The sequence below is a fragment of the Pollachius pollachius genome (assembly GCF_949987615.1).
Source record: "Pollachius pollachius genome assembly, chromosome: 19".
Lineage (NCBI taxonomy): Eukaryota > Metazoa > Chordata > Actinopteri > Gadiformes > Gadidae > Pollachius > Pollachius pollachius.
Window position 1 is genome coordinate 5613243 of NC_136952.1, and position 9987 is coordinate 5623229.

Below are 9987 nucleotides of genomic sequence, written 5' to 3' on the forward strand. Positions count from 1 at the left end.
CAAAGATCTGATTTTTGATAAATGTCAGTTCAGTCACTATCCTCCACTGAATTAGGGATCACAATGCCGACTGGTGACACTTATGACAGGGCGTGCATTCGCAGTAATATGAATATTACGAACTAGGCTTCGGTGGCGACTTTCCCATCATGGATTCAAATCACAAGCGGCGCAGTAAGTGATAGACTACCTATCACCCAGCAGTGTTTGTTCTGCCATAGAGGGTTTGGTTGAGCCACCGCAACAGACTCGCTCTTTAACTCACTTGTGTGTGAAGCAGTTCACAGCCTTCTTTATGCCATAGGTGGCGCCAAGAGGACGACACAAAGATCTCCGACATTAATACTAAGCAAAAACTTCGGAATGATGAAAATTAGTTTGAGTAATCCCGGAGCTATTAAGAGCTTTACGAACCATATGAATTAAATCGACCTGTTGATGCAATGTATTTTTATACATGGGATGGTAGACACCAACATAACACACACACACACACACACACACACACACACACACACACACACACACACACACACACACACACATTTGCATATAAACACAATCTTGCATACATGCACTATTATAATACCTTCACACACACTTAAAGGAGAAATCCGGTGTAAAACGGATTTGGGATATGTTTGGTATGATAACGCGCATATAGACGCATTCTTCAGTTGTCGATAAGTAGATTGACGAACACAGAGATTGTGACATCCGTCAACAACACGCAAGCTCTGTGTCCGCCAATCTACTTATCGAGTCTCAAAAACAAGATGGCGTCGACGGGTGAAATACTGATGGTGTTGTGTGTATAAAATTTCCTTTTTAATAAACAATCTGTACACTTACAAAGTTATCAATGCCTCGTTTTACATGTTAAGACCCTTATTATACAACCAAAGAAGTGTCGGGCTACTTCTAGCCTTTTAAGTGGTTTAAAATAGCAATGTTGTTTTCATCATAACACATGCCCCCATCGATCCAAGTTTATAGCGTTTTGGTAGAATCGGCTAAAACCAGCCAACTTAAGAATGCATCTATATGTGCTTTTTTGCTCCAAAACGAACATTACAACTCGTTATCATACTAAACATGTCCCAGATCCATTTTACACCGGATTTCTCCTTTAATTACACACACACACACACTCACATACATTGACGGCATTTAGCAGACGCTTATCATACAGACTAAGGATTTACCTGGGTGTATCAGACCATGTAGGTGGGGCTTATTTACCATTTCGCACATACCAATAGTCCTATAGACATATTCTTTTACCTGGATTCGAGAGATGCAACCAGTTTATTAAAAATTGTGCATGGCCTTAATTTTACAATATTTGTATTATATACAGGGTGCGATTTGTGAAAAAACCAGAGGGGGGGATAATTTTGAGAAACATTTTAAAATGTTTCAAAATGAAGACGGACCCTGTGTATTTTGGTTGTTAATTATTACGATGTAATGGTGAAAATACTTTGGGTGGGGGGGATAATTTTTATCCCCACCGAGGATAAAAATAATTCAGCAGAGGGTAGGACGTGTAAACCAGAGGGGGGGATAATCCCCACCATCCCCACCGGCAAATCGCACCCTGATTATATATATATAATTGACATATTTTCTAGTTAGATTCAATTAATATACGGCCAAATTGGCGTTGTTAAAATTAGGTCACGTCATGGCACGACGTCCATTTGACCTGGATCTTCAACCATGGTCGTCGAAGATCCATGGAGTTTTCGGTGGGGACCTGTGGGTGCGTAGGCCTACTGCGTACATTTGTGGTCTGTGTGCCAAACGTCTCGCTGCTCCCTAAATAAATCCCGATAGTTCGCTGTCCTGGGCCCACGAGGGCGGAACGAGTTCCCCGCCGAAAGCCGGACAGCAGAAACCCTGCACATCTTTCGATGCAGAATGAAAAATCCTCTGCTCAGACTGCATCCCGTTAAAAAATAACTTTCTCGACCTCTTGTTTCTAAAATGAAGCACTTGTAGCAGTGGCTTTATCCTACTCGCATGAAGATTCTTGCAATTTCTAGTTTATGTCTTCATGTTTTTATTTTATTTTATACGATGTGACCCCAGGGGGGCTCTGTATGAATGCACTTATTCTAAATTGCGTTGGATGAAAGCGTCAGCAATATAAATGTAATGTAACGCGATGGTTCTCACGGGTTGTCTCTTGGTTGTGGATGGGACGGGCTAAGCGGCCGTTACTCATCGCCTGTTACCATGGCGACGGAGACCTCGAGGAGCCGGGAGAACAGGTGCGGGGAGATCTGGACCCCTGGGGTCAGAGGTCGCCGGAGTTCAACCGCAGGAAACGCTTTGATCTCTGCTTCCAGCTAGCGGCCGGTATGGGTCCCCTGCAGCGTCGGGTATGCCGTGTCCCTGGCCGCCCTCCTCATCTGCACCATTCGCTTCCTCCTCTTCAGGTTAACACTCTCTTTCCCCTTAATCCTTAATCAATCATTAATCGCCTGTCTGGATCGATGTTTAATTGGATGGATACATAGAGGGATGATTGATGGATGGATTAAATGGTTTACAAAATGGATGGATGAATGAATGACTAAATTTATGTATTGTGGATGCATGGATGGGTGACTGAAAGAAGTTTCTCGGTCAAGCTATTTGTTGAGTGGATAATTTTTTTTTTTTTTTTTACGTTTGACGTTCTTAGAGTTCCGAACTGAAATCAAAAGGATTGGTCAAAGACTTTGCAACTCAATAATATGCTGCACAAACTAAAAAGGAGTCAGCAGATTTCAGTTTTCAAACCTTGTACTAGCCTAGATGCTATGTCTTGTTTTCATTTTGCTGTTATTAATTTGTAGACACATTCCGTTCCTCCTTTCACCAGATGGAGTCGCTAGTTTCCTTCCTTCACCATTAAAACTATTTATTATCCGGAGGAAATTAATTCCTTAATGTTTGCCTAAAATGAGGATGGTGGAAATGGGCAGTTTAAAAGGCTCCAGGTTATATATGTTGCATTTATTTGAGCAGTGTGTTTATATTGCCGATGTATCATGTGGATAAAAAGCCCCGAACACAGTCGGTGTTGAGGTTCTGATGACTTGTGATTTGATGAGTGACCTCTCTGAGCCGCGTCCTGACAAATCACAGCCGGAGGGGATAGAGGGAGGAGGAGGGGGTCGAGGGGAAATCTCAGCTCGGACTTTCCGAGAATAAAATGACACCAGTTTGCGTTTGTAATCACATGGATCGTCTTCCTTGTCTCTTCACGCTCCGCTCCTTTGAACCAGAGCAAAACTGGGAACGACCTGCGCAGAAAGAACTTTGCAGAAGGAGCTGGATCCGCCAGAGTCCCCCCCCCCCCCCCACCCCCCCCCCCCCCCCCCCCACCCCAACTCCCTTCACTTAAGTCGCTCTCTTCGTTCCGCTTCGCTGAAGTCACAGTGCACAGACGACCTTTTACACCAATCCACTAATCACATAAAGGACTGATTCATAGTGATGACTTTTGTTCCACGGCCTCGTACTTTTGTTTATTCGGGCCATAATTAAGAGTTTGGATTGTTTTAGTGTATAGCGACTCTGCGCAGTGGGTTGCACGAGTCGTCGAGAATGCGTAATCATTGCGCAAGTATCACATAGGTAGGCTCCAACACGCGTGTGGACGACTACACAGGTAGGACCACTGCACAGGTGGCCTACTGCACAGAAGACTGAAGACTACTGCATTGCATATGGAATAAATATAAAAAGATGGAAAACCCGGATCGCCGACAGCTGGGCAGCGACGGGTTTCTCAGTCCAAGCGTCGGAATGGCTTAACGCGTTGATCCTACCTGCCGCAAATCTCCGGTTTCACCTCCAACTCTCAGCTGCCCCTTGGACTGTCCGGCCCGCGAGGAACCGACTGCTCAGTCCAAGTATCCACCGAACTTCAAGTCTTGCCCCCACGTCCTGGTTCCGGAGAAAGGTCCTGGTTCTTGAGAAAGGTCCTGGTTCCGGAGAAAGGACTAGACTTCTGGAGTTTGTTTTGCGGCGCAAGGTAAGACGCTGGGCTGTTCAACGGACTTTAGTGGCGCACAAACTCACAGGCCGATAAAGTTTAATAATAGTGTACATAATTGTTTTTGTGAGGGCTCGGCTTTATGTCCGTGTTAAGGTTAAAGTTGTTAGACCTTGTGGTCTGATGACCCTGCTGGTTTCGTTTAATGGGGAGGTTGCTTGGTTTTAGAATAATCTTGATGACATTGGTTTTATTATATAGAGCATTAAGTAGGCCTACACTGAGTCTACATTATATATATTACAGTTTTTAATAACGTGCTCCATTGACCGACTACAAGACAATACATGTATAGGCCTACAGCAGCATTCGAAACGTTTGTTTTTAAACATTAAATATACTTAATATATATATATAATATTCCAATTAAGGAGACATAACTAAAATTGTATGCCTTATTATTGTATGTGTGAACTTTTATATAGCCTACATTTTTAATTGAGTCGAGTTTACTCTCCACCTCATCATCGATCAACCCAATAATGTCTCATCGACTTGTCATTGGTTTGAGATGTATATTAGTAGCACGACTAGAGCTTTGGATCGGCATTCTGCAGGTTTCATATTCCTCTGACGTTGCTCCGCGCTTTGTTTTCCGATGCGTTGCGTCATTGCCGCCCTTTTGTGACGCAGCGGCCCCCAGGAGCGTACCAACCAGCTCTTGCCCTCACCTGCCAGGTGTGAGCTTGTGAGAAAAGGCACGTGCGTTTGGTGCAGGCCAGGGTCTCTTGGCCCCTATTTATAGCTTCCCTCCATGTGGACAAGGTTCGAAAATGTTGACACTCAAACATTTATTTGTGTGGTCTGTGATCCTACGACTAGGAGATCGGTGCTTCTGACTATTTCTTGTTCTTGCTATTTAAGTTTAGAAAAGCATAATGTTGGCCACTATTACTATAAGATAAGATGGTACCTTATAAAACCCAGACGGGAAATTCGGGCTGTGTGTGTTGGGGGGGGGGGGGGGGGGGGGGGGGGGCAAAGTTAAGAACCAAAAAACGATATTCCATGTCTTATCACGGACATGTTTGGTGGCTCTCTCGCTGTACACTGAAAGCAGCTGGGCAGTATTGGAAGGCATGTTGGAGTGTGTGGTACAGGCAGAGTCTCGGGTCACAGGTTCTTGGACCAAGAAGGTGTTGGTTTTGGGTTTCTTTCACCAACTCAAACCATGTGACAGCCTGGCAAGGTGTCACACAGGGGGAAACCAGGTCAAACACATCCCACTCATCGTTTCATTATTCCCTTAACCCTCTTTCCCTGCATTGTTCTTGTTTTATGCAAACTCCTGGCCCGCCGTTTTGAATGGGAGTAATATTCTGTGCCGGTCGGAGTGACGCTGTGGTCTAGACGATGGGTTCGCTGGTTTTGAGGAGTTGGGGAGGGAGATGTGTTACTGTGATAACTTAAAGTAATATGATTTCTCTCTGCTCTGAGTTTTCATGCACTGGACTGAATTTCCTCTCACCTGCCCCAGGTGAAGATTCTCAGGTGTGAAACACTGGAAACGTTCTCATTGGTATGTAATATATCATATGGATTCAAGAGGATTGACTGTATTGAATGGAGATGCTCATTTTGAACACTATTTCATAATCCTCATGTGCACATCTCTTGTAGAAAGAGACTCATCACAAAGTTATAATACCTCGGGCCGTGTGAGATGTTCAAGTTTTGATAGCTAAGCTAAGGCAAAATGTTAAAGTTCTAGTGGGTCAGACAAAGTCAAATGATATAGTTCTGATAGCAAAGGCACGGTAAGCTGTTAAAGTTCTGATGGGTCAGGTAAGGTGAGATATTAAATTGCTGATAGTTAAGATTCAGTGAGAGGTTAAAGTTCAGATTGTTCAGGCAAGGTGAGGTGTAATAGTTCTGATAGCTACGGTATGGTCAGATGTTAGAGTTCTGATAGCTAAGGTAAAGTGAGATGTTATAGTTCTGATAGCTAAGGTACGGTCAGATGTTTGAGGTCTGATGGGTCGGGTATGGTGAGAAGTTAAAGTTCTGGTGATTTAGGTAAGGTGAGGTTTTTCTGGGCAGTATCAACAAGTTTTGAGGTCATAAGGTTGTTCTCCAGTGGTTCTTGGGGATGGTCATCTAGATCAAGTGAAAAGCAGGTGGAGGGGTCCTAGCAGGTGCAGAGTCACTCAGTGAGACCCTTGTCTGTGCTGAACAGCAGGATGTTAAAGAGTGAAGCACATGCCTGAGGTACCACTCTGAGTGGAGCCAGCCAGAAGAACACCACCCATATGGAGGAGTTGGAAGCCTTGTTTCCCTGTAGCTCTTCTGTCTATAACTTCTGATATGCTGGACACTGGGGTGAGGAGATGCTCACACAAATCTGAGCTAGCACTAAGACATTAGCAAGCATCATTATGCTAAATAGAACGATGACATTAGCTAACAGTATAATTTTTGCCAGCACAATAGTATTAGCTAAGTAATTAGTTCAGTCTGTAGGGCTAGTTGGCTAGGTATATAGCTGTGGTTAACTAGGTCTGTAGTGCTGATTAGTGTGGTACGTAGATCCTGTTAGGTATGTGGCATGTAGGTATGTAGTTGTTGGTAGCTAGGTCTTTAGCGGTTAGCTAAGTCTCTAGCTTTTTTAGGCTTGGGCACATAGCTGTGGCTATAGTTCAATGAGTAGCGGAGCTTAGCTCTGTATGTAGCCACAGTTAGAGGCATTAAGCTAGGCATTGTGGTTATAGCTTAGTGTGTAGCTGTCGCTAGCTAGGTATGTAGCTGTGGTAAGCACAGTATGTAGCCGCGGTTAGCTGGGTAAACTGCCGCCAGCTGTTAGCCTAGCTTCAGGAGAAGAATGTAGTTCTGGCAGCTGCCGCAGCTGTGGCACCAGCTCTCTGCTCCTCCACCAATCACGTCGTCTCATGTAGCGTATAGTGTGGCAGTTTGAAAAAGATTCACTGACACTGAAGATTACATGTTTATTATTGACTGAAGTTTATGTAATTTAAGCATATTAAAGTTTGGAAAAAAAAAAAGCTTGTTTAGGCCTATTTTCTTTACTTGCGTTGCAGCTCAACATCTGTGGCTGTGTGCGTGTGCGTGTGTGTGTGCGTGTTATGCGCGCCACGTGCGTCCTTGTTCTGACACTTTCAGACCTAAATTGTCCTTTCGAAATTAATATTTGGGAACAGCAAAGGAACAGGAAATTGTTTATAACCAACGCAAAGGTCTAGCATTTTTGGTCCAGACATTCTGTGTTCGCTAAACTCTTTACGATCTACTTCAGATCTTATATTCCATGGTAACATAGATATTGATTTATTGTGGACAATAAAAACCTGACGTTTTTGTGTCGGTCTCGTAGTCATAGCGTTAATGTCGGGTACGCAGATCGTTCGCACGGAGACGGACTGAAACTTATCCATCCTCTGCCGGGGTATTTTAGGTTCGGATCACTTCAGAAGCACCGACAACCCCCCCCCCCTTCCTCCCCTAGTACCCTCCTCTCTCCCCTACCTCACCCTATGGGGCGGGCTGAGAGAGGATCAATGCAGTGATCAAGGGTTGGGTGTAGTTGTACCGAGACAAGTGTTTGACGGGGCTTGTGAGTCTGTGCATGAGACCTTGTGTGTATGTCATGAAACGCTGTGTGTTTGTTCGTGTGTGTATTTGTGTGTGTTTCTGTGTATGTCTGTTTGTGTGTGTTTATGTGTGAGTCTGTGTGTGTGTGTGTGTGTGTGTGTGTGTGTCTGTGTATTGCTTGTTGGTGGTGTTAAGTGTTGGCGTGTGCCATCGAGTGAGAAAGTGAGAGAGAGAGAGACTGTGTGTGTGTGTGTGTGTGTGTGTGTGTGTGTGTGTGTGTGTGTGTGTGTGTATATGTGTTTGTGGAATGTGCTGCCTCATGGCTCTGATGTAACTGGAGGCGTATAGATGATCAGCAGCTGGCAACATCTCCTACTCTCCTTCCTCCTTCTACCCCATATCCTACCATCTTTTGGTCTACTCTCCTACCTCCTTCTCTCCCACCCCCTACCGTCTTTTGGTCTCCTCCTCACCTACCTCCTACTCTCTTCCTCTCCCACCTCCTACCGTCTTTTGGTCTCCTAACTCCTACTCTCCTACCTCCTTCTCTCCCACCTCCTATCATCTTTTGGTCTCCTCCTCTCCTACCTCCTTCTCTCCCACCTCCTACTGTCTTACTCTCCTACCTCCTAGTCTGCTACCTACTAAGGTCTTTTTGTATCTTACTCTCCTATCTCCCTCTCTCCTGCATCAAATTCTCCTCACGGGTGTTGGTCCTCTGCTGCTATCCTGCAGAATGCTTCAGACCAGGTCCTGTAGGGAGGCCACTGCAGTGAGGCAGCATCTTATAGCTCTAATGTTCGATCAGGGTTGGTGATGTCATCAGAGCGTGCCATGATGTGAGTGGTCCGTTTCAATATCATCCCACTGCAGACACAAATAGGCGTTCTTGTGTGGTACGGGTTCTCGTTTACGCAGACTGGAACGCCCCCTTCTTATTCTTCGTGGCCTTTCTTGCTGAATTGTATTAAAATGTCAAAGTATACTACTCCGACTCCTTAATCCGTAATCCGACTCCGTAACTACGGAGGCCCCTTGAGTATTCAAAGTTCTCCGTCGGGATGTCGGATACGCAATTCAATTCGCCACCGGTCGATCTTTTATGTTGACTACAAACCATGTAAATAGTGCTGTAAATAAACTTCCAAAGCTTTTCAAATCTTATTTGGTGTTTTGTTTGGATACAGGTTGATATTCTTAGTTGGTCTTTGAAAACAATGTACAAAGTAAATAAGGTGCAAAGTCGAACCGGAGAAGTGATTCCGGAAATGATTTTGTTAGAGGACCAATCACAGCACTTTCCGTCGACGGATAGTTAAAAAATATTGGATGCGCACGTAAGCTACTCCCTGGCTCCCTCCGTAGCCCTCTCCGGCTACGGAGAGGGCTCGCTGTGTCTACGTACAGCACTTTACGGAGGACTATAAACCGGCCTAACTTTCACCATCAACACTGACCCCCTTCTTCTTCGCACGGCTGTCAAGATCCGGAACATTCGCTAGTTACATTTTCTTAAACAGAAGTTTCTAGATCTAGTAGTAAGTAAGGGTAGCACATAACTAACGTTAGCCAAGGGGGGCTCCATGATTGCTAAATCTAATGAGAGAGGTAAAATTGCCATTAAGGAAGGAAAGCATAGTATGCCTTGGGACTATGCTTCGCAGTATGCCTTGCGAAACCCAGTATGCCTTTTGAAACACCTCGTGATTGGTCGATGAAACGCTACCAGGAACGCCTAAAGGGCGTTCTTGTGTCATGACGGAAACGCCCAAGCCTGCAGCTGGACCCTTCTCGTCCGTTTGGCCGTCAGTCATGTGATGAGTGGAGGAGGTTACCCCAGCTCACCTCCTCGAGAGACTGGTTCTCTAACACCGGGGCGAAATTTGGGGAAATGAAAACTAAGAACCAAAATAACCAGGGGATGTTAAACGCGGAGAGGGCACGTCTGCTAAGCTAATAAGTAACATGATGTCGGGAAGGGGCCTGGTGAACACTTAGACACACACATTACCACACACATATGCGCACACATAGACACTGCACGATGTGTGTGTCTGTGTGTGTGTGTGTGTGTGTGTGTGTGTGTGTGTGTGTGTTGGGAGGGCGGTGTAGGACATGCATCCATAGAGTTTGCATTTATGACTTACTTAGACACAGACAGACAGACAGATACACATACATCGTGCAGTGTCTGTGTCTGCGTGTGCGTGTGTGTATCTTGGAGGCTGTAGCAGGGGATGCGTCCAGGGAGCATACTTTTATGACTTTACTTAGACATTGGTCTTGCTTCCAGAACCAGCAGGCTGAGAGGGTTTGCTCTGGTGGATCTCTCTGTTGGTCTTGGTTCCCCAACCAGGGGAACCAAGACCAACTAAGGGGACTCTCTAAGG